The 26,172-nt window shown below is 43.7% G+C and overlaps 1 long non-coding RNA gene across 1 annotated transcript in view; it reads left to right on the top strand.

The window, feature by feature from the left end:
- Positions 1 to 23,696, top strand: part of LOC309807242 — a 61,239-nt gene extending 37,543 nt beyond the window's left edge. The window contains exon 3 of the long non-coding RNA XR_014294534.1: positions 23,450 to 23,696. This is a non-coding gene — a long non-coding RNA (uncharacterized lncRNA). The remainder of the gene's footprint in view (positions 1 to 23,449) is intronic.
- Positions 23,697 to 26,172: the final 2,476 nt, after the last annotated feature.

The following is a 26,172-nucleotide window of genomic DNA, read 5'->3' as shown; positions in this document are numbered from 1 at the left end:
TACTTCTTGAAGAAAGTTTTCGTGTATACTAAGTGCTACCTAATGGAAGCCATAAGCATAGAGTCTGCTAGCCTTTAGAGTGGTATAATACATAGCCAGGTTGAATCAAGTGGGAGAGAAGGTTAATCATTCTTTTAAACTGGCAGTGTTGCCGGAGGTGGATTAATATGCTTTTTGAATCTCTTATGTGCTGTAAGTCTCCTTGATCACAATCACTATGTTAATGGTTGAGGTTTTGAATTAGAGGTGTCTCCTGGACTCAGCTGGGCCAAGTCCCTTCATCTCTCTGGCCATATTAGGTGATAGTTTTCTCATTTCAATACACGATCTATGTTAGAGGGAGTGTTGACTATACCAGACTTTTAACGTGGGCACCCAGAAAGTGGAAGAATCTCTCTATTGGTGATTAATCATAACTCTTTTCATTGTGAATATAGTCCTTCCCTTAGGTAAGGCAGGAAGACCATGAAAAATAGAAAGTTCTCGGGTGTCTGTGGAAGCTGGAGTGCTCTCGACCTGTCAGCTCACTGGCAGAGCAGGCTTCGTCCGGACACTAGAGAACAAAATGTGAAATTGGCAGCAGCCAGCCTCTCCATTGCACAGGATATCCCTATTTAAATTTGACAACCAGGATATTTTACAATTTGAAATTCTTGTCATCTGGTTTTCTTTAGTTTTTTCTTTGGGTTGAAAAGACTGAGAAGCTTGTTAAAAAATCTGGAATTCTGATGGTGAGGCTTAACCAGATGTATTGAGTCATCAATCAGCAAACATTGACCAACGCTTACCATTCCCCCAGTTACTATACTAAGGACCCAGACACGTCTCAGGTAGTGGCCTTGCTCATTCACTGTATTTACAGTACTTTTTTCTAAATGTAACCAGAGCTCAGGTAAAGACAAGACATTGATTTGAGTCTGAAGTAAACAAAGCTGACTGGTCTGATCCCTTCAGTTTCCAGAATTATTTTGTTTCAGGTAGTAATTTTCCCAGACCAATAGAACAAAGTTCTATCGTCTATTTATTTAATATTTTATCACAATAGTCCTTGCCCCTTTGACCTCTAGTGAGGAAACTTGCCTAAGATACTGAAATATGCTTAGGTTCTATGGGTAAGTGCAGATAATGATATGAATGAAATTGAAAATGAAAAGCCAAAGGTGGAAAAGGCAGTTCTGAATAGATGAAGTAAGACAGAGGTATTTGAAAAATCAAGTAGAAAAGATACCATAAGGAATGGAGAGCTTCTGGAAGTTTTCCAATAGGTGAGGGGTTGGTACATCTTTTTTTTTTTTCTTAATAACATGTCTGGCAGTTGTATGCCAGAGAAAGTTATAAGGGAGTTGACTATATGCATGAAGTCCAGTGAGAACACTGTTTCTGTAGGCCGCTGACGGTGTTCTGAGTGTACATTCTATAGTACTAGAAATTAAGTTAGGAAACAAAGGGTAATCTGATGTCATTTTAAATGAAATTTCACAAATGATAAGAGCTAAAAGGTGTCTTTTTTCACTCAGCCAACACGTTGAGCACGTACTATGGGGCAAGCACTGTGCTTACGGGTAAGAGATAAAAGAAAAAATAAAGGCCAGAGGAACTCAAAAGAGAGTGTGAGAGATGCATAAACAACTCATTACAATCAAATAGGGAGAGGCTATTAAATAAATAGATCATAAAAATGTAAGTTTGTAAAACAGAACTTGGAGTCAATAACCTTGCTAGGGGATATTAAAGAGAATGCCAACAATGAGGGGGTCTTTAATTAGGTTTTGAATGTCAGTAGTAATTTTCCACGTGGAGAGAAGGTCAGGGGCATACCAGGCAGAAGGAACATCCTGGACTTGAGAACCAACACAGTATATTTAAGTGATTGTAAATGAGATTTTTTTGACTAGAGCGTAGGGTATAAGTTGCCAAATGGTAGAAAATAGAGTATAAAAGTTAGGCTGGAATAAAAGTATAAAGTGTCATAATTCTTATGATGAAAGTTAGGTGTTTTCCTACAAAATGGGTTACTTATAAATCTTTTAAAAATAGAGACTGCTGTGTAAGGCTTGAAAAAACACTAAATCAGAGTTGTACAGAGCTCAGGCTTAGTGGTGAAATTTTCTGTATTTTGTTTTCCAGGTTGGATACTGTTACAAGTCTTTAACATTTCTTTTTCCTAAGTAAAGGCATCTGGTGAAAATATGGGACCCATTTTATCCTGGGGAAGTTTTGTCTTAACCTTTCTTCTATGTATTTTTTCTATTTAAAATGCTTTTGCAGAATCTAATCATATGAAGTTCGGATACTTGAAGTACCTGCTCATATTCTCTCTTTGACATAATGGGAATAATTGGGAAGTCTTCTCTAATTTTGAGACTACCATGACTACTTTCTTATGTTGGTTATTCCTGTAGATGAACCAGTTTTAGGTTCATCTGAGTGATTAGTTAAACTTACTCCTCACAGATCGATTCAGCAGGTCTGAGAAGATATCTCAGAATATGTATATAGAGAGATAAACAATAAGAAATTACAGTAAGCACAAAAACAGATAAAGATCATTCATAATTTTTCATAAGATCTTATTTTCTCTCATTTTTTCATAACTTTTCTTTAATCATATGAAAAAGAAGGGAATTTACATGGAATAACAAAAGATATGCAAAACTTAAGGAAACACAATTTTCTTAAATTTCTCAAACTTATTTGTATAGGATTCAGAATGCACTTAAAATGATTAAATGACTTAAGCTAAATCTTTTTTATTGCAAACTGTTTTAACCCAGTTAATCAAGCAAGAAACTGAGAGTCATTCTTTACTCTTCTCCCCTCCCTTAAACTCTGGAACAATCCCTAAGAGTTGTCATAATTATACTATATATATATATACACACATATATATATACACACATATATACACACACATACACACACACACACACACACATATATATGTCCATTCTTCTCTATGTCCATTGTCATATCTTTTACATTTCTTACTCGGATGTAACATCCCAGTTCACTTTTTCCCTGACTCCAGTATTATTTCTGTCTTGTTTATTCTCTGCATTGCAACCTAAATTTCACTCAAAGGCTTAGAGCTCTTTGATAGCTTCTCTTTAATTTTGGGGAAAAGGCTTCAAGCACTGTGCTCTTGCCTACTAGTCCACCCTCATCTGCTTTCTCTATCCTTACTTAGCATCTCCTTCTTCCATAAATTTTCAGCAATACTCAGTAGACTTCAGGGTTAGACTTCTCTTAATGCTGAACTTTCTCCAGGTAATGTCATCAATTTGTATCATACTTTACTCATTCAATCCTCGGTTAATGCACTCTCATCATATAAGTTTCAAAATAAACATTGAATTTCTGGCTTTTCATGACTTCCATTAGAGATTAAATTCCCTTTCTACGTGTTCTTATAAAACTTGGCTGTCCAGTTACCTATGAGAGGTATAGTTCTATTTTATAGTTCGTTGCCCCTACTACATTGTAAACTGCATGTGAACAATGTCGTTATTTACCAGTGTTGTAGGTACTCAATGAATATTTATTCTGTTAAAAGATTTATTCTGTTAAAAGTTGAGACTGTTTATGTTCCATAAATAAGAGAAAATGTAGCTCAGAACCAAGTAGTGGCAAGAGGCTTGAATAAAAGTAGACAATATTGAGAGATAGTAGGAATTTAGGTTAGAGAGTACTTGGTTACTGAATTAATTGTGAAGGTGAGGGATGATTATACAGAGTCCAGAGTTTTATTATTCCTTTAAATTAATTTTTATTAGAGTATAGTTGCTTTGCAATGTTGTGGTAGTTTCTGCTGTACAGCAAAGTGAATCAGTTATACCTATACATATATTCCCTCTTTTTAATATTTCTAACCATTTAGGTCACCAGAGAGCATTGAGTAGCGTTCCCTGTGCTGTACCATAGTTTATCATTAGTTATCTATTTTATACATAGTGGTGTATATATGTCAATCCAAATCTCCAAATTGATCCCCACCTTCCCCCCGCCTTGATATCCATGTGTTTCTTCTCTACATCTGTGTCTCTATTTCTGCTTTGCGAATAAGTTCATCTGTACCATATTTCTAGATTCCACATATAAGTGATATTATATGGTATTTGTTTTTTTTTTTGATATTGATCTGCTTGAGTTGCTTATATATTTTACAAATTTGTTTATGTTTCTATTTTTTGGAGATTAATCCCTTGTCAGTTGCTTGGTTTGCAAATATTTTCTCCCATTCTGAGGGTTGTCAGAGTCCAGAGTCTTCAGCGTTCACCCAGTATCCAACTTGGACAACTGTACAAATAGTGGTGGTATAAATGATGTAGAGAGATGAATAGTGGAAGTAAGTATTGAAGGTAAAATTAATCGTTCAGTAACATCACATAATTAATTTTAAGTGTCCATGTTGTATTTGGGCAGAGTTGTTCAGTTGGCAATTAGTTAAGTTTGTAAGAGACTCAGGAGAGAGATATGTACGTTTTAGGTCAAGATCTGTGATATGTATGATGGCTGGAATCACAAGAGTAGATGAGACCATCTATCAAGGGCAGAAGAGAGCTTCTGAGAAATACACATCTCTTGGCAGAGGGCAAAGTGAGAGTGCCCAGTGAAAGAGAGAAGGATGTCCAGAGGCAGGAGGAAGAAGTAGCAGGTTAAGATGCTACTGTTGTTAAGGTGAAAGATTTTTCTGAGATGACAAGTTTGATCAACAAAATCAAATATTGCTGAAAGGTGACAGAATGACCAAACAATATTCACTCAATTTAATCACAAATTAAATGTTGGTGAATGCAATTCCAGTGTAGATAAGTAAGAAGGAAATAGCAAAATTGTGTGAGTCACGAGGTACATAAAGATAAGAAAATACAATGAGAATAAATACAATTTTTGATAAACTGCACTGTGAAATTAGGAAGAGAGAAAAGGTAACTAGAGAATTACTTGGCATCAAGCAAGAGTAATTTTTAATGGGAGGGGGGCAGCTTTTTAATGGGAGGGGGCCAAAATAAAATCTCTAAAGAGGAAAGGCTTAACAATACCAATGAGGTGGGAAAATGAATGGAAGATACTGAGGAAGTGAGAATAGGTATTTATAAACTATGTCGACAAGCTATTCTTGTCCGTAAAGAGAAAAAGTTAGTTAGGGGTGTTTTTGCTTTATAGTCTGTGTTTTCTCTGTGAAATAAAAGTTTGATGGGAGGTGATGTCACCTCGAGATAGCGCTCATCAAATATCCTATGTGCTTATCTACATTTTTCATCCTCCTTTGTAGTTAAACTGTTTTTCTTTGATTAGTTGTGGCCAGTGGCAAAGAAGCAGAATAAAGTGTATCACTTCTGAGCTGAGGTCATTAGGAGCCAGTGTCCCTCTTGTCTGGTCCTGTGCTATTGTGACATTGGAGGTCAAATAGTCCAGATGACGTGGCTGCAAGATGGATCGGGACCATGTGATCTGTAAGGGCTTTACTTAGTAGAGAAATAACGTACTCATATTTTCCACTGAGATTCCTGTGTTCAATAGATCTGCCTGTGAGAGCTCAGAGAGCATAGCGAAGGCTGAAATGACAAAGACAGAGGGAGAGATGTTGGTAACAGATGGAAGGCGCCTGGCAGATAATATATTAAATGGTAAACAAAGCTGCTGGAGTAAGAGAGAGAGTATATAAGAGACGAGAAGAAGGCCAACTGTATGTAGTATCTAACGCTAAGGAGTGAGGAGAGAAACAACTGAAAAATAAAAATAAAAAGAATGATCAGAAAGAAGCTAGGTGGTATGCCAACAGAAATCCTAAGATTGCTATAAAACATAAAGGAAGGTAGTTTTAAAAGAAGCACCATTTAATGGAGTCAGTTGTTTCCCAAAGGCAAAATGCTATGGGAACTGAAAATAAACCATCTGATTTGATGACTAAACTTTTATGAACAAAAATGGAACCATTTCAGGAAAGTCATGGGAGAAGACGCTGTGTTACAGTGGGGAGAGTAATCAATACATTGTGAGGAAAGGTGCCTTCATTTGCAAGAAATGCCAATTAAGAAGTGAAGACAGCATTTAAAGGGAAGGGATAATGTAAGAAAATTTAAAAAATTTAATTAAGGAAACTTCAATAATTCGTAGACAAAGAGGGAAGTATTAGTGAAAGACTGAAAATCAGAGAAAGCTATCTTAAGTTGTTGTTATGGACTGAATTGTGTCCTCCCCAAAATTATATGTTGAAACCCCTCCTAATTTGACTGTAGAAGATAGGAGATAGGTCCTTTAGGGAGGTAGCTGAAGTTAACTGAAGTCATAAGGGTGGGGTAATAATCTGACAGGGACTGATGGTGTCCTTATAAGAAGGGGAATAGATTCCAGAGATCTCTCTCCCTCTGCTCGTAGAGGAAAGGCCGTGTGAGGACACGGCAAGAAGACAGCCATCAGCAAGCCAGGAAGATTGTTCTCACCAGAAACCAATTCTTATGGTATTCAATACCTTAATCTTGGACTTCCACCCTCCAGAACTGTGAGAAAATAAATTTCTGCTGTTTAAGTCATTCAGTCTATAGTATTTCACTATAACAGCCCAACCAGACTAATACAGACCTTCATGTACACTGCAATATACAGAAGCTAAACAATGACTGTGAGCCAGAGATTTACATCTTGAACAGAAGTGTAATGACGCGGTACTCACAACTTCACGAATTTTGTCAGAAAGATGTGAAAAAAAGTCAGTCAAACAACGGTTCTGATAGTGGATATTTTCTTTATGTTTTTGACATAAAGCAGTGTCTGACAGCTTCCCTGATACCCATCAGTATCGCAGTTTTGATTCTGTGGCTCCAGTTCCACATGGCGCCAAGGTGCTGTGTACTGTCCATTCTTGGGTTTTTGGGTGCTGTACCTATTGCCAACAGGTGGGTCAAAGCACTGGGGCTCTTCTGAAGTCCTCCCTAAATTTGGACCCAGCTTCAGCTCCAAATCCGAGTTTTCAGAGAGCCCAGGGTGAGGCTCGCCTGCCACAGTAGACACGTTGGCTAACGGGTTGCACTGCAGCACCCGCTCGGACAAGGACACCATCGCGATGCCACCGTTTTTCTTCTGCAGGGGTGGACCGGTGGACAGTCAGCTTGGCCCCCAGCACAGCCAGCTGCCTGTTCACTCTCTCGGCCCCTGTGAGGAAGGTGTTCAGCCCTGGCTTTGAGGTCAGAGTCGTCTCCTCTCTGGGTTTGTGTGAATGGAGGAGCCTCAGCCCTGGTCTGGGTGGTGTGTTGGCCCTGGGTTTCTGGGTTTGGAGGAGTATCTTACCACCTAGACTCCCACCTAGGGCTGAAGAGTTCAGGGGCTGTGGACCGTGGGTTTTGCGGGCAGAAGATATTTAACCTGGCGTTTGAGGAAATGGAGGGAGAAGAGGCTCAGGTTCAAGGGCTCCTGGTTTGAATCTCTTGCTTTAGGTTTGAGGGCCAGGTTAGTCTCTCACCAGAAGGTGCAGGATATCATCAGGAACATTGCGAGTGTTCTTGCACATACCCCGGGCAGCTGAGTGGGAGAAGATGACAGGTGCCTGTGACACTTGTAGGGCTCGCCGTGCCGCAGCATCCGAGACATGGGCCAAGTCCACCATCATGCCCAGGCGGTTCATTTCTGCCACCACCTTCTGCAGGGACAGGATGGGGAGAGGGCATGAGGGCTGCATTTATCTTGTGTGTATTTATCTGTAGGGAACAGGCGGGGCTGTACATTCATGTGGGGCAGGGTATGGAAGCCGGGTCCTTACCTCGCCAAAGCCAGTGAGCCGACTGACATTGCTGTAGAAGGGGTGGATACCCTTTGCTGAGCTCTGTGCCCTGCAGGATGGCCAGGAGGCAGTCTGACTGGTGGCCATGACTTGGCTACAAGAGCGTAGAAAGAGGTTCTGTCGAACCGTCTACACCTGCAACTCCCTGGTGCAAGAGGAGGGACCCAAACTGGGCTGTGCCTGGCAGTAGGAGGGCCCTTCTGGGGATTCAGTCTTGTTCTGCGAACCTCCATTCCCCTCCCGACCCCAGGTTCAGGGCTGGATCCCAGGGATAAACTTGCTTTGGGCCCCAGCGTGATCTTGGGCAGATCCCTGCCTCACTGGGCCCTTACCACCTGCACTGTGCTCACCAGGGCGTGTTGCAGGTCTGGGTGAGTGTCACGTAGCGCACACCCAGCGCATAGAAGGTACGCAAGATGGAGAGGCTCCTGTCCAGTGAGTGGCCGCCCTCCACACCAATGAGGCTAGCCAGCTTCTGAGTATTGTTGAGAGCTGGGAGCAGGTAGGTCAGATGATCATTTTCAGAGGCAGGGGTAGCTAACTGAAGTTCCTAACACCTACCACCACCAGTCTGTTGACCATTTTTTTTTGTTTTTTTGGCTGTGCCGCACAGCATGAGGGCTCTTAGTTCCCCCACCGGGGATCAAACCCGAGCCCCCTGCAGTGGAAGCATGGAGTCTTCACCTCTGGACTACCCGGGAATTCCCCCGTCTACCTTTAACTGAGGTCACAAGCTCCAGCTCAGAATAGGAGGCACACATGAGGCAGATGAGGTGAACTTGCTCCAGGGTGAGGCGCACAGCATCGCGTTCGTGGGTCCGGCATGGGACGTAGGCTCACCAGAACTGAGGGAAGGCAAGGGCTTAGTTTGGGCTTTGGAGCTCCTTGGGCTTCTCATAGCCTCCTCAGCTGGCACAGCACTCACTGTGCCCAGAAGTCACATGTAATGCGTTGCTTTTTCTGTGGTACGTGGATGCCCGTCAGGTTGGCTCACTGTGACCCCTGTAGCCCCCAGCATCCATGGCATGGCACTTTCTAGGTCACTATGGTAACTTAGTTCCAATGTGACTCACCTGTGGTCTCTGAGGCCCCCAAACTGCCCCACATTCCCCAGCAGCCATGGTGGCACCTTGTGTGTCCCTTTGGTACCTGGGCACCCACGAGATCATTTTTCAGCCTGTCCAAGCTGGCCTGGCCATGACTGAAATTGCGCAGATTAACATCCTGTAGCCCGTGGTGGTAAAACTGCCTCAGGACCAGGGGCATGTCGTTGTGGCTGGAGGGAGGTCAAGGCAAATAGGTGGGCTCCTTAGGTCTTGGGATCAGGCAGGACACATTGCCTGGCCTGGGCCAGCCTGTGGGTCCCCCACCTCACACTGTCACACAGACTGTACTAGGAGCAGCTGAGGCCTGGGCTTAGGGGTTCCCACCAGGGAGGGGATGACAGAGAAGGGGAAGGGCATCCATAGATGATGGAGAGGACATCCAGGGGTGGTGTGAGGGAGCCTCCCCACTAGCTCTGCATGCTCCGGACCTCTTCCCCTGCCCGGGGCCAGGCTAGGCCCCGAGCGGCCCCCAGCAGCCCGCACACACTGCAGCCACCCATCCCCAATGGGAAGTCCCGCATCAGGGCCCGCGAGCGCTCCCGCAGACTTGGGGTGCTGGAGGTGCCCGGCGTGGTCTTCACGGTTACCGGCCGCAGCAGAAGACCCAGCAGGAGGAGCAGACACAGCAGAGGCCGCTGGCTGAGTGTGCGGGGACATTCGAGGCCCCCGGGCCACAAGCTGCGCAGGGCCAGGCAGGCGGGCAGAGGCGGGTCTGAGAGGGGCGGGCAGTGGGCCTGTCGACCCCTGAACCTGGGGTCGGGAGGGGAATGGAGGTTCTCAGAACAAGACTGAATCCCCAGTGGGCCTGTCGACACAGGCCACCCAGCGGCGGGGCCTCACGAGGGGGGCGGTTTGAGGGAGGGATACAGAGTCACAGGACCCTGTGACTCGTGTGCAGAGCCGCGATCCGGGAAGCCCAGCAGCCACCGGGCGGCAGTGCCCTCCCGCCCCCTGCTCACAGGCAGCTCCCGCGGGCTAAGCTGGCCTCTGCGGAGAGCCCACTCGCCTCCCATCGCGGGGTCCCTCCACCCCTGCCCCTCTTCCCACTCCCACTGCTCCGAGGGGGCGCCCTAGGTTGCTCTCCCCCGCCTGTAACCTTCCTGTCCAAGCTGGGGTGCTTCTCTCAGAGGGCCACCTTCAGCCCGAGGCCTCCCGGGAGCACACCTCGTCCCCATCTGCCTGCAGCCGGCCCCGCCCACCCCGAGGGCTGCGTGCCAGTGACTCTGTGGCCACAAGTGCTCTGGGCTCCCGGATTCCCGGGACTGGGCCATGGGGGCTGGTGTGGGGGAAGAGATAGTTTCTGGAAATGGGGGGGAGTAACCATGTGAGCTCTGGATTCCGGAAGGGGCCCTCTGCCCCCGACCGTCTCTCTCCACCTACTTGACTCCCAAACCTGCGTGACCATTCTCTGGGGACTTCAACCAGCGCCTGGGAACTCTCAGGAACCTCCCCCACTTCTGTCAGCCAGCCTCAGGAAAGAGCGCCCTCAGGAGTCGCTACACCTCCCCAGGGCCTGAATAGAGGGACTTTTGGGATGTGAACTGAACGACCTTCTGGGGAGAGTCAGCGACCCTTTTACTCAACAGAGCAGGAACCCAGTCAGCAGGCTATTTGAGTGGAAGGAAATGAAGTGATTTCCATGGTAGCAGAGCCCCCACCGCAGCAACCTTCCTCCCAGAGCTCCTGGCTGACCTTCTGGCCAGGATCCCTCCTACCTCAGCGTGGAAGGCCCGGCCTCGTGGAGAAGTCTAGGTTCTGAGGAAAGACCTGGCACCTGGGTTCTGCTGCTACACTTGCCTTATCTCGTGGCCCTTGTGGCTCTAGCTTTCCCAGAAACCTCAAGGGCTTAAGTGCCTGTGCTTACTCAGAGGCCGCACGCCATTCCCCATTTCCAGCCTCAGGCCCTCCCCCTAGCTGCCTCCTCTAGAGACCCCGTCTCCTCAACACACACACACACACACACACACACACACACACACACACACACACACACACACACACACACACACACACACACACACACACACACACACACACACACACACACACACACACACACACACACACACACACGATGTGCCTTCTCACAGAAGCTCAACCACAGAGATGCTTTAGGGACTGTGCCCAAACTCCTTCATCCCCGGCCTCTCAAGTTTTTGCTCTGATCCCTGGCACCCCCTGGAGCTGTTCCAGCTTTGGAACCTTTCCCAGGTGGCAGGAGTGCCTAGCACAGGGGTAGTGACCTAAGTCTGAGCACTGGCGACCCTAGAAATATTATACCAAAACATTTTATTGAGCAGTAAGGGACCCCACTGGGGACAGAAAGGGCTGGCAATAAAGGAGCATGTGACCCTCGGGGCAGGGTGCGTGCTGCTTGACTCTCCATCCTGTTCTTGCTTCAGGGAGCAGGTCCACCTGTGTCTCTCTATCCTGCCTCCTGAGACCCCAGGCAGGATTTCCCTTTCAAAAAGCCCAGCTCCCCCCTGGTTTGTGGTGGTGGCCGCTGACAATGGCTCAGGGCAGGAGCCCATGTGTAGACAGTTAAGGCTTCTCTGCACCCTGTCTCTGCTCCTGCATCCTCCTTGGCTCACCGAGTGTAGACTTTTCTTTCTTCAGCTCACAACGGGGCCCCTGAGGATTGAGGAGATGAGCGTCAGGTTTTCTTCCAGGCCAGCTTCTGCCCTGGGATGTTCAGGGCAGACTCTCATTACAAACCTCAGTTTCTGAGGCTTCTGGCTTATGGCCATTTAGTGTGGAAGGAGGCTCCTGGCTGGGGAAGGCTCAGACAGAACGATGCAGGTTCTAGTCTGTGGCCGTGGGCACTGGGGTGGGGTGGGGGGTCACTGCAGGAAGAGGCATTCGCTGCCTTACGCAGTTAAAGCATTGCCCTCTCTTGAGGATGTCTCACCTGCAAGGTTCTGTGGGGTCTGCCTCCTGGCATCATGCTACAATCGCCGGATTTGTGGTCTGGGGCTACCCAGGTCTTTGTCCGACATTTCCGGAGAGTGCTTTCTTTTCAGAGCACATCTGAGGACTGGCTTCTCTGCTTCCACCTTTGCTGGCGGGGCCAAAGGAGAAATTCAGAACTGATCAGTCACTTCTGCTGTGCACAGTCTCCTGCCAGAATTTCCCAGTTTCCTGTCTCTCCCAGTTTCTGGCTGAAGACCTTTAATCTACTTGATACCCAGAACACAGCCTTGGCCCATCACCTCTATGAGTCCCTAGAGAAGGGACACTGGCTGCAAAAGCAATCCCCAGGGCCTACGGCTGTAGCAGATGAGGAAGTCTCTTCACCGTTTCCAGGGAAAACACTAGAACCCGAAAAAAATTGCAATCATGATCCTCCCCATCTCTCCCTTCCACAAGAGAGGAAACATTTCTTGCAGTCTGTCACTTCTGAGGCTTTAATGGAAATGTCTTTCACGTTTTGGAAAGAAATAATCTAGTATAAATTGGTTAAGATCCCCTCCCACTTTGGCAACCCCTCTTGGGCCCCATTTATACGGCCTGTTTCAGCCACACTGAACTCGAGCCCTCTGATACTTTTATCTAGATTAGAACAGGGCGAAATACTGAGGCAGAGTGATCAGGAGACTAAGAACCGGGGTCTGGGTACCAAGTCTAGGCTCACATCAACCCAGCCTCCTGGGACACCATCTCCTCAGCCCTCCAGTCTCACTAGCATTTCATCACCCCCCTTCATTCTTCCGGTCTTCCCATCAATATGGCACCACCCTCTCCCCGAGTACTCAGCAACTCAGTATGGGATGTGTCTGAGGGGACCGATAGAGATGTCTGCATGACAGCACAGAGGTGCCTAGGTTTGAAAGTGCGCTTCAAGAGTGGCCGTCTTCCTCAAACTGCTCCATTTACCTTTTGCCAACAAAAATGCACTTGTCTTTTGCTAAGAGGCCAATCAGGAAAGGGTCTGAATGCAAGCATCCTGTAGCCCAAAGAGGAAGGCTACATTTACAAAGATCAGAAACTTCCTGCACACTTGTCCAGGGATTACCTTTCACTTGTCCTCAGCAGTGAGCCCTGTGGGCACTGAAGGTGTCCCAGGTCATTGGTATTCTTTAGAGCTGGGAGAGTGCTGAGGTGTATGTGGTGTTCAAGCCCCTCAGGAACATGTGGCAGCCAGGGGAGGTTGTGTGTACACCATGCCTCTTGTACAGATGCCCGGTCTCGGTGTACCTGCTGCACTGCCCTCCCGGGGAACAAAGGACAGGTTAGAGTAAATATAGAAGATCTGGTCAGACATTCTCTCTCAGACAACCAAAGAGATTGCTATGTGGTGGAGAACTTTCTCCAAGGAAAGAAGTTCCCTCCCGGGTAGGGAAGTTTCTCTGAGGGCAGCACTTTTGCATAGTTACCCTGCCATGGAAACTGTGAGAAGGTCTGTGAGGGCATCACTACCCAGTGAAGTCATATGAGGAACCTGTGACTTGAGGGGCAGGCTTCAGGATGAGGGGCAGTTTTGTGGAGGAGAGCAGGGTGGAGGCAGAGGTACTCTGCCTGACCCCTCACACCTGGGTCTTCCCACCAATGCCCTAGTCTACTAGACACCCCACGTGGGCCATGCTGGTGGGCGGGCCCATCCCCAGGGGCCCCAGGAGGGCAAGAGAGAGCCACATTCTGAGATTGGCTTGAGAGGCAAGATTAACATAAGAGACAGCTAGGTTGTATGGCACTGACCCTAAGAGGCAGAGATTTGTGTGGACTGGGGAATCAGGGAAGGTTCCTTTGCAGTGGGCCTGAAGGACAAGTGAGATTTGGACCCATGGGGAAGAGAGGAAAGACATTCCAGTTTGGAAGAATAAAAGCAAAGACACACTCTTCTCAACCTTGTCCTGCCCCAAATATAATTTCATAGCACCCTGAAATTTTCTACAACTGAGGACTTAAAAAAACCAAGAGGTTAAGGAGCCTACACAGTGTTACACAGGTAGTGGAGAGGTGTTCTGCTCAATGGTTAGGTTCATGTTGGGGCTCCGGGTTTACAGCTGATAGGAATATAAGGACAAGCTCATGCCATTTCAAACATTTCCAAGTGATACTGAGAGAGATGTTAAAGGTGCAAAATGAGGGTGCTGAATGACCTCACAAAGTGGGAATGGTGGGCCCATTTGAACATGAAATGGAAAACAAATTCATGACAAAAGGACATAATACAAAATGACAACATAATCACTACAGTCCCCTCTCCCCTAGAAGTAAAAGTCATTAGAATCCTCTCTCTCTCCACCATGAAAGGATGAGATAAAGGCTCAGCAGCAGCCCCCGTGAAAAACATGGTCAACAGTGTGGAGAGATGTTACTAAGACGATTTAGTCCGACTCAGAGAAGGAAAGAGTCAAATCTGCCCTTAGCCTGATCAGGCCCACAGGAAGCAACCACATTTGGTGCAGCCTTGATAGTGTGGCAATGAGAGAGAACCTTCTTTAGGAGGGAAGAGGGAACTCCCTGTTGCCGACCCTGAAAAAGCAAAGTTGGGACATTCGTTTAATGGATGAAAATAACTGATACTTCTGGAAATGCCTGTCATTCTGATTGGATATTTTTAAAATGTTAACTGAAATTTAAACGTATAAATTATAAAAAGAAGATGACAAAAAGGCCTATTATCATTTTATTACCCAGATAAACCCTGGTGGTCCACTAATAGGAGAAGGGTCTTCTCTAAACAGTTTTCTTCATCTGGATTTCTGGACACTCCGTAGTTTAATCTGCTTCTGGAGGCAGCGGATGACATTTTGGCAAGTTTTATTCAAATTCGTTATGCCATGATGTTAGGAAAGAAGAATAGTTGCTGTGCTGAGCTTTGCGAGGTCAGATAGAATTTTGGAGTATTCTCTTTCTCTCTCTCATAGACAGCAGCTGTCATTTGGTAAGCCATAAGCCTTCCTTTGCTTTGAGTGTGGTTAGTGTGTTTGCTGGATTTCTAAAATATATTTTTAGTGTTTACTTGTTTAGATTGAAAGCATTGGGCTATATATATATATATATATATATATATATATATTTATTATAAATATATATATATATATATATATTTTTTTTTTTCGGTACATGGGCCTCTCACTGTTATGGCCTCTCCCTTGCAGGGCACAGGCTCCGGACCCGCAGGCTCAGTGGCCATGGTTCATGGGCCCAGCCACTCCGTGGCATGTGGGATCTTCCTGGACCAGGGCACGAACCCGTGTCCCCTGCATTGGCAGGCGGATTCTTAACCACTGTGCCACCAGGGAAGCCCTGGGCTATATTTTTAAAAGTTTATCCCTTCATTTGGGAAGGCCTTTGATGTTGTGACATTGCATGCAAGAGAGCTAACGGAATTCTGGACTCCATATTTTCGTTTTTACCTCTTTTATTTTCTCTGACTTTGAACCAACAATGGCTAAGAATGAAAGGCACTCAGACCCGAATATTTTTTCCCTTGTCAAGCACAGAGAATCTGGGAAAGAATGAAATTGGGAAAGTGTTTTGCTCCTCTTCCTCCTCCTGTTTGGTCAGTTACCTCAGTCGTCCAGCTCACTCTGTTTTTCTAGCCTGGCTTCAGAAAGACCTGAATTTGATGAACTACACACTGTTGGAGTAGTAGATTGCTAGAAGGAACCAAGATCCAGACAACCTTAAATGGTGGCTTCATGGAATTATTTTCTAGAAGGATGGTTTAACAAATTTCCCCACTTCCATTGTGAAAGGAGTTCCCTATTCCTAAGAAAATGGACCTATGTCCGACTGACACAGAAGATGGAGATTTATCCCAATGCATTTATATATGTATATATATTAAAATTATATATATATATATATATATATATAATGCCTAATGGAAATATCTCAGATGGTCTATTTGTGTTTTAATTTTACTTATAAAATTGTGACCATTTTTTAACTCAAAAGAGAATCTTAATTAATTAAAAAGACATTCTCAGTAGTCTAAGATTCAGAGTTACTTGGCAGAGAAAATTGCTGAATGGTTAGATAACAGTGCTGGTATGCTTGGCTATTGTAACACTTTCCATTTGAGTTTCTCTTCCTTGAAATTACAAGAACTATATGACTCAAGAGAAATATTGATAAGTAGGAATATTCTGCTTGCTTTTTATATAGCCTATTGAAGAATATTTTGATTAATTACTTGGAGGTCATAGGAAGGAACCTTCATGATCTAACTTTTGAACAAGTAGTGTGGCAACGCAAAGCTATGACTTCAAAAGGAAATGTGAAATGACCTATTTCTTTTGGCATCTCAATCCAGATATCTGTCAGTAAAATGAGTCACTTTTCAGTCAAATGGGTGGTCAGCAATATAATTTTTTATTGGGAAGCTGAAAGACGCCATTGCCAAGCAGAGCATCTGCAGTGTTCACATCTATATTTGAGCATCTTTCGTTTTCCCAAGGGGTACAGATGAGAATAGGGAAGGCAGAGAAATGCACTTGAATAAACTTTTCAAGATGGATAGAACAGAGAGCATTCCCAGGGGCAAGTCAAGTTCAACCCAAGAACAACTCTCTGAGTGCTTTCACAACTAGTTAAAATATAAGACCAGTAGTAACTCAGCTCTCAAATCAGTGCTGAAATCCAGCAGAAGGTTGTTAATATTGATAAGGTTAACATACATCAAATAGGATTACTGAATTTTCTGAATCCAAAAGTTCTCCACAGTGTTGACATGTCCTTACTGAACTCCCAGGATTGTTTGGTTTCAAACGCTGTTGGGCTCAAGTCGCATTTTGTTTTAAATAATCCTCCATAAAATGTTCAGCTTTCAGTCTAATATGATTGAAACCCAGCTTGAGTGTGTTTTATAATGCACTGAAGTGGAAAGACTATGGGCATTGAATTATTCAAAACATGGCAGGCGAAGGAGTGATATGTGGGGAAGAGGTGATCAAAGAAATGAGTGAGACTTGATATGTCTTGTTATCTCATTTGATTTACCTGTTAGAACTCTTCCAAATATTAGAGGAAAGAATTCAATATCAATTTTCACCTGTCACGTTCGACACTTCAATGATTAATGAATGTCAAATTTGACCACAGTTTTCTGTACCACCTGCTCTGCAATAATATTTCTGAGCCTTTATTAAAAATGTAAAATTGTCATTGAATTTCCAAATATGATTCTGCAGTGGCTAATTCAGCTTGTTTTATTAACAAGCAAGTTCTGATGAATAATACTAATTTAATAAGCCTGCATGTGAGGTTAAAGTGTAAACTATTCCCGCCGAAGGTGATGAGATACGACTGCGATGTGGTAGGGCACTCACCTTCCTGAACGAACCCTGCGAGCACATAGTTCTTGGGAGAAACCAGTACTTCATATAGTAGCAAATCTGATATTATTTTGCATGTCTCCTGTAGCAGTGGAATGCGCACACACACACACACACACAGACATGATCAAGGGTGAAAAAACACACATGTGCACCTTATATGCTTACATTAATTTCTGAATATAGTTCTCCGGAAAGAAAAAGCTTTACTGATGATTTGTATTTTTATAGTTTATTGTTTTATCCATACTAAAACACTTCATGAAATCACTTCCTGTTTTGTTGTCCATGGAATCCTTTCCATTTTGAGATGCTAAATATAAATCGAAATAATGATTATAGTCATTGGCCATGAAAGACTAAGTTACAGAGAACCCGGTGACTGGAGGTCAGAGCTGCCACAGAATTATTCTCTGCTCCAGAGACCATTAGAATATCACTGTGTACCCACTTAAGGATAGAATGATGCTACTGAGAAACTAGCTCTCTTTTATTTCTACTAAAAGGAGAGAACAGCAGGGGACCTTGGCTGTGTGAGTGTATGAGACTTTCTCTGTTCTGTACAATGAGCCAAAAACAATACATGAAATAGCCTCGCGCCTTTTGTCTTTTGTACCTAGCTCTTTCCTGTATTGCTCCTGATCAGTTATACTTAAATCAACAAGAGTTGCTTGAACATTTTGACAGTTATGTTCCCCATACCTTGAAGCATATTTAAAGGGTTACTGAGATAAAGCTATTTCAAAGAATACTCCCTCCAAATTTTTTCAGGGTGGCATCAATGAAAGTAACTTAGAGGGAAAAAAACTCCAACTTGGGTTCCTGGCCTACCACTCTAAGGCCAGGCAAGCATTAACCTTCATAGCAAAAGCTAAGTTTGCTCCCAATTGAGAATTTGGTTTCCATGGTCTTATATAAAAAGTATATGGAGACTTTAATTCACTATAAGCCCTTTCCAAAGAGGAAATACAGTTCATTCGTAAGAGATGATGAAAATTACAGTTTTGTTGAATAGGTGAAATATATATTATATATAATATATATATATTTATTTTAAATATATATATAAAATATATAAAGTTACTATTCAGAGTCCTAAAACATGGATTTTTCTTACTTACCAAGAATGAACAGTAACTTGATCTCTAAACACAATAAAGCACCTGGTCATAGTAGAATCATAACAAATAGTTGATATCAGAATGAATTCACTGTTCAGGTGTCAAGAGGGAATACCTTCAGTTTTCCTCTTTCTGGCACCCCATTATTGCATCCTGGACAGAGAGGATTTTCTTGACTTTAATCTAAAGGGGAAATGTTCACTTTTGTTAAGATGGAAATTGACAACCTCAGTAGGCAGAGGCACTGTTTTTATTTGGCTGAATTCATGTTTCTAGTGATAATTCAAGGTGTAATAGGGTTTTCTCTGCCACTCCAAAATCTGAAAATGATAAGCATCTCACCAGAGTTTCAGGACGATCCATTACCTATTCTGTGGAAAGGATATACAAAATACCATGCTTCATCAATGTCTTCTTTGACTTATTAATCAATGGACAACTACTGAGTTATCTTATCTTTGCTTCAACAAAAAAAAAAAAAGAAAAGGAAAGAAAACCACAAACACAAAAAATCTGTTAACAATGAAAACGTATTATGCCAGGCCTTACTATGGCCTGACTTGGAAATTTAGTTTCAGAGCCTTTTGTGAATATACCAAGGAAAGAAGACCTAGGTGTATCTTATTCCCACAGGCCGCCAATAAATATTTGCTTAAAGGAGAAAAAATTAATATAAAGCGTAGGAGAGAACCTGACAGATGCTTAACATTATTGAGTGATAGCAATGCCCAAACTCATCTGTGATCAAACACTATAAAGTATCCTTCTAAGGATAAACTTATTACAAATAAGAAGTGAACATTCAATTATGGAGATACTTTCAGTTTCAGCTCTGATAGGCAAAAGGCTTGGAAGTTGTCACTGTATCTTGTCCTTACAAGATAATGCTGTAGAAAATGAAAATCAATGACTTTTCTCAGACGTGATTAATAAAACATGTAACTACGAAAGAATTTTAAAACTGTAATTATGTATGTGTATATATGTGTCTCTGAAAAATCTGGGTCAAAGAAAACTGGGGCTATCAGTATAAACTTACTTAACTTCTATCTCTTCTTACCTTTATTTCCTCCCAAACTTACCAGTATCCATCCAACTTGAAGGATACAAGTGATTTTTATATACTTTGTAAGGTTTGTTTCTTATTCATATGTCCGTGTTTCCCCAGTTCTCTAAATTATTGTCTACATCTTCAGGATCTCCTTTATCAGTTCCTCCATTTCAACATATAAAATAGAAGTCCTTCTCATTCTAAAAAATTCTTTATTGCTAATTATTTTCTCTTTTCATCCAAACTCCTTGAGAGTAGCCTATTCCCACTGTTTCACTAGCCCCGCCTGGCCCCGACAGGCAGCCCTATGCCCTCAATGTATTGCAGTCTGGCTTTCTTGTCCACCACTTCACTGAACTGCTCTAAGGTCACTGGGGACCTAACTGCCCAAATCCAATGGACGCTCACATTCTCTGAAGGATGACACTGTCATCTACTTCCTCCTTCTTGAAACTCTATCACCTCTCTCCTTCCCAGAATTCTTTCTCTGCTTATTACTTAAACGTTGTCGGTACTCACAATTCTCTGAAATCTCATCCATTTTCATGATTTTAATGACTGCTGATATGTGCTGATGACATTCAAATTTTTATCTTTCCATGTCTTCACGTGCATGTCCAGTTATCTACCAGTTTGTCTTCGGAATTCTACAGGTGCTTTCAAATTCTACATGTCCAGAACTCAAGTCTTTTCCCCACTTCAGTTCTTTATCCCCTATTTCCAAACTCAATGATACCACCACCCAACCTTAGTCACACAGATGGGGGTTCAGCCTCCGCCTCCTACTTCTTCCTTACTTCCCAAGGTCAAGTCTTGCTGGTAATTTCCTAAATACAATTAGAACTTATTTCCTCCCTTCATCTATACCTTATTTCAGACCCCTTTCTTCTTGCCGTTACCTGGTCTAGAAGTTACGAAATTGCTGTTTGGTGGAACCAGTTGTTAGACATTCTATTAGAAAAGGACTCTAGGGTCAAATAGCTTTGAGGATGGCTGTGTACCATACGCCTGCTGTGACGATCCAGAATGAACATTAGCCTACAGCAGCCCCGAGAAGCTGTACAGTAAAGGAACCTGATTAACTTTACTTAAGCCAGGTTCTCCCTTCTGCCGGCCTATAAACCTTTCAGTAGGGACAGGAGAGGAGGTGGCAGCGTGAAAATCCCACTTGAAAATATAAAGCACTGCTCCTCAGAAGAGTGGGGCATAATTATCTCCAGGCTTCTTCAGAGTCCTCATCCATACTGACGTCAGTGGTCTAAAATGCCACCTGAACTTGTCCTTTCCATTCTTAGCTATTTTCTGAGGAAACCAGCTCCCCGCACATGTGTGGTTAAGACCTGCTCTCCTCCTCCTCGCTGCCTCCTTTAGGGGCACTTGCCGCTGCCTGGGGACACTGCACTGATCCTCCAGAGCCTGTGCCTGTGGCTCTGTGACACACCCCTCGCACACTCACGGCTCTGGACTTCCGCTGTCCACTCTGCCTTGAGTATCCTTGCCTTTCACCGGCTGACTCACCAGTTTCTCACGAGTCCTTTAAGACTTAGCTTAGGGACTGCCTCTTTTGATGACTTTTCTTTGCCTCATGGCTCCCCCTCTTCTTCCACAAACACTGACTAAACGCCCTGAATATGCCCGTCACAGCATGTCATGTGCAGGATGAGACATCTGCTGTGCGTCTTCCCCTCTCACTCCACTGCTAAAGGGCCAACACTACATCTTGCTCGTTGTTTCACTCCTCTAACACTCAACCCATGACTAAGGAACTAACTAGTACTGTAGTAGCCCTCTTAGTAACAATCAGGCAGGACCTTCTACCAGAAATCTGACACTCCAGCTTTTCTCTGATCTCACCTTTCACTCTGACTGAACTAAAGACTTATCTGTACATGTTTTACCAGGGAGACATCATTTAATCCAGAGATGTGTCATCACATACTCTTACATACTCTGCCGTTTAAAAATTCTGCTCACGATGGGGGAAGGAGACAGGTGTGCTTTCTGACAGCCCCACTGTTTTTGCACTTCTACTGGTCACTGGCTTCTCTCAGTGCCTTCCTTAAACCCTTCTTCTCTTAACAAGGAAACAGGATAACAAAGTAATTAAGAGCCTGGTTACAGCCTATGTGTGAACAGAAACATAGCCAAGGACATAGAGAATAGACTGGCGGTTGCCAAGGAGGAGGGGGTGGGAGAGGGTTGGATTGGGAGTTTGGGATTAGCAGATGCAAACTGGTGTATATACAGGATGTATAAACAAAAAGGTCCTACATGCGACTTCCCTGGTGGCACAGTGGTTAAGCATATGCCTGCCAATGCAGGGGACACGGGTTTGAGCCCTGGTCCAGGAAGATCCCACATGCCGTGGAGCAGCTAAGCCCGTGCGCCACAACTACTGGGCCTGCGCTCTAGAGCCTGCGAGTCACAACTACTGAAGCCTGTGTGCCACAGCTACTGAAGTCCATGCACTAGAGCCCGTGCGCTGCAACAAGAGAAGCCACCACGGTGAGAAGCCTGCACACCGCAAAGAAGAGTAGCCCCCGCTCACCACAACTACAGAAAGGCCGCGTGTAGCAACGAAGACCCAACGCAGCCAAAAATAAAATAAATAAATACATTTATTTTTAAAAAGTGGATATATTTTAAAAAGGTCCTACTGTATAGCACAGGGAACTATATTCAATATCCTGTGATAAACCATAATGGAAAAGAATATGAAAAAGAATGTATATAAATGTATAACTGAGTCACTATCCTGTGCAGCAGTAATTAACACAACACTGTAATTCAAGTGTACGTCAATAAAAAAATAAAATTTTAAAAAACTGCCATAAAAATCATCACATAAGGGGAACTTCCCTGGTGGTCCAGTGGTTAAGACTTTGCCTTCCAATGGAGGGGGTGAGGGTTCGATCCCTGGTCGGGGAGCTAAGATCCCACATGCCTTGCGGCCAAAAAACCAAAACATAAAACAGAAGCAATACTGTAACAAATTCCATAAAGACTTTAAAAATAGTCGACATCAAAAAAAGTCTTAAAAAAATCACATAAATCAGAAACAAATGAAACATAATAAAGTCCATACATTAAAAAAAAAGAGCATGGGTTCTGTTCTGGTCACATCCCAGCTTCCCACTTAGTTATAGCTGTGTAATTCTGGGCAACTCACATAATGTCTCCTCAGACTCCTCATCTATAAAATGGGGATGGTAATAGTTCCCTACCTCATAGTGTTGCTGTAATCCATAAACACGGTTAAGTGCCTTTGTAAATGTTTGATGCTCTCTGGTTATTGTGAATTAAAATATGTCAGTGGCTTCTGGCCATACGATTTATAATAGTTTGACAGTTAACCAAATGGTAAAACGATTCCATTTATTATTCCCATCTCTTTTTACCCCTTACCCTGTTTTGTTGTTTACGTTTTCTCCCACCACAGAGTGTTAGTTCCAGGAGAGTAAAGGCTTTATTTTGTTCACTGATGAAAGCTATAGCACCCAGAAAAGTACTGTACATATGAAGCCCTCAGTAAACACTAGCTGAATGAATGGTGCAAACTGTCACAAGGAAAAATACACCAAAACTTTCATTATAATAAAAAAGTATAGATAAATCTTTCTCAAATGTCTTCCAGTCAAGTATTTCAAAACACCATATGCTATAATAAAAACATAAGTAATTTATTAAAATTTGAAGGCAAAAACATAATTTTAAAAGATTTTAAAAGATGTAGACCTATGTTAGGCGTGATGGAATATGGATGCTTTCTGGAAATTCACAATCAGATCCAAGAGTCTCACTTTCAGAATGTTCTAGTAGACTGAGTTTACTTTTAGTTGTCTTTGATGAAACAGTCACTATTGTACTCTCTTTCTTAACAGAAATGTGTTTTTTTGAAGACTCACTTCTAATTGGTTCAATAAGCAAAGAATTATTTTGCCCAATTCCTTTGCTTTTCTGCTTTACAGGTGAGTCAGAGCAGGAATGCAGGTCCTTCCCAGGTTGTTTCTTAGCAGAGTAGTTTTTGGTATATTATGCTTTGGTCATTTTCTCTGAAGGAGACCTGCTATTTCTAGATAATTCCTCTTCTTTTCTTTGACTTCCAGTTCCAGAAATGACGTCTGCTGAAGGAGAACATGTTCTAGCAATGAAATCTTCAAAAGACTCCTGCCGCTACTCTGTGACTGCGACCCCCAGGTTGTCTTTGGAAGTTTCTTAGGCCTCCTGAGTAGAGACTGGGACATGGAAGGAGTCGACAGGCAAAGGAATCCCAGCATCACCTGTAATTTTCTGAAACTGGAGGGGAAGACAAAAGACAAAAATTCAGTGATGAACAAAGCCAGCCATTAAAAAGTAGAGTTCAAAACTTCAGTGTTACTCTGTGATCTTATTATTAACACAGTCAATTGATTATTCAAAAGATTTCAGAGCCAGTTTTTTTCTAATTATATCCTGCCAAGTGATTCTCAGCTTAACCTAGCTATATCCAAGGCTATGTCCGCTACATATTCAGACTTTGGTGATTGGGGTAGTTATTACCCATTTCCTTTCCCTCTCTAAAATGAAACCCTATTCTGTAGGATGATTAATTTCTTTTCTATCCTCCAGGCACAAGTAAACAGTATATAGTTTGTGACCAGACTGTGTTCTCAAGCTGTCAGTTCCCAAGACCAGTCTGAGACTGGCTGAGCTGGGCGAAGGGGGCTCCAAGTGAGGCTGGAGGAAAAGCTGACAGGTTTCCCCTCCCATTCCCCTGACCAGTTGAGTCACTATAATATCTTACGTATCAGCTATGTCAAGATTACTTATTTTAAAAATTATATCAGGGCTTCCCTGGTGGCGCAGTGGTTGAGAGTCCGCCTGCCGATGCAGGGGACACGGGTTCGTGCCCCGGTCTGGGAAGATCCCACATGCCGCGGAGCGGCTGGGCCCGTGAGCCATGGCCGCTGAGCCTGCGCGTCCGGAGCCTGTGCTCCGCAACGGGAGAGGCCACAACAGTGAGAGGCCCACGTACCGCAAAAAAAAAAAAAAAAATTATATCAGTATGTGTACCTTCATTAGTGTTCCTTCATTGTAAGCTGACTTCATACAAATAGAAACCTAGATAAAATATGAATAGAACAGACATTTATACAATTTAAAATTTGGAATATTTTCTGTAATGTTTTCTTTCTTCATTAAGGAGAGTTTGCTTTAACTCATACATTTTCTAAAGAACTTCCAGTTTTCTTATGTACAACAATACAGTATCATGAAATGGGCCCACATTTACTAATCTCAGATTTGGAGAGGACTCCAGAGTCTTCTAGCTCCCAAGCATGTGAACTATTAGAGACTGACCATTATTATTTTCTCTCTGACTTGATCATTTCCTTTTTGCTAATCACTCTTAGAATCATTAAGTGCTGTCCTCTCCACTTACTTGGACATTTTGCGTAGGTCCTGGGGCACTCTGCTTTGATTCTGATTTTTCCTCTTCAGGTGCCTTCTTTCCTTCTTTAGGTGGACTACTAACAGTATAATTCATCTGGGGACGACCTAGTAAATGAAAATCTGACTGATCTATACCAGCCATTGTGGCCAACTGCCCAAGCCTGGCCCAGAGGAGGAAAGGAGAAAAGACAAAGGTTATTAGAATCACAGAAGAGCAGTTTAGATTTCCCCAGAGCTACAGTCATGAAATACTTCTAAAATCTTAAAAGTCAACATCCTACTCCAGACTACAAGCCTCTCTCTCCCCCAAATTCTCAGCCCTTTCCAGATTCATCCTCTAGGAGACATCCCACTGTCTCACTATCAGCTTCAATATGTACCATGCACCCTGTCCACTGCCTGTCACACCTCCATTCCCACACTTCTTTACCACCTTTCCTCCAGTTTCCAAGAATGTGTTTGTTCCTTCCTTCCCAATACCAACTCATTCACTGACAAAACACCACTCCATCAACTATCCATCTCCACTTCCCTCTTTCAGCAAAATTGCTCGCAGTTGAGAACCACTGACCTATATCTTCCCTGAAGATTAATAATAATTTTTATGTCTAAGACAAAAATAACTTCAATTCAAACTTACCAAAACAGCAAAATAAATGAGAGGAAAATTCTTATCCATTCCCGAATATTTTCAATGAAAATTGCCTTCAATTTAGTCTTTACAAAAAACTGTACCTACTAATTACTCTGTCTACAGGTTACTGTTTTATAATGGGCTCCCCACTCTACCAAAGCAGGCTCCCCTATTTGCATTTCTTTTTTTTTTTTTCTTTTTTTGTGGTACACGGGCCTCTCACTGTTGTGGCCTCTCCCGTTGCGGAGCACAGGCTCCGGACGCGCAGGCTCAGCGGCCACGGCTCACGGGCCCAGCCACTCCGCGGCATGTGGGATCTTCCCGGACCGGGGCACGAACCCATGTCCCCTGCATCGGCAGGCGGACTCTCAAACACTGCGCCACCAGGGAAGCCCCAAGAGTAATCACTTTTAAAGCAATTTACAGTCAAGCACTGTTCCTGGAGTTCCCTGGGCATTAAATAATCTAATCATCAAAACCCTAAGAGGGGGCTTCCCTGATGGCGCAGTGGTTAAGAATCCGCCTGCCAGTGCAGGGGACACGGGTTCGAGCCCTGGTCCGGAGAGATCCCATGTGCCTCCGAGCAACTAAGCCCGTGCGCCACGACTACTGAGCCTATGCTCTAGAGCCCCCGAGTCACAACTACTGAGCCCGCGTGCCACAACTACTGAAGCCTGTGCACCTAGAGCCCGTGCTCTGCTCGACGCAAGCAGAGAAAGCCCGTGAGCAATATCAAACACCCAGCGCAGCCAAAAATAGATA

This window comes from Mesoplodon mirus (genome assembly GCF_964341445.2).
Source record: "Mesoplodon mirus genome assembly, chromosome: 7".
NCBI classification, from domain to species: Eukaryota; Metazoa; Chordata; class Mammalia; order Artiodactyla; family Ziphiidae; genus Mesoplodon; species Mesoplodon mirus.
Note: the sequence above shows the minus strand (reverse complement) of the source record. Positions and strands in the feature narration are given on the sequence as shown.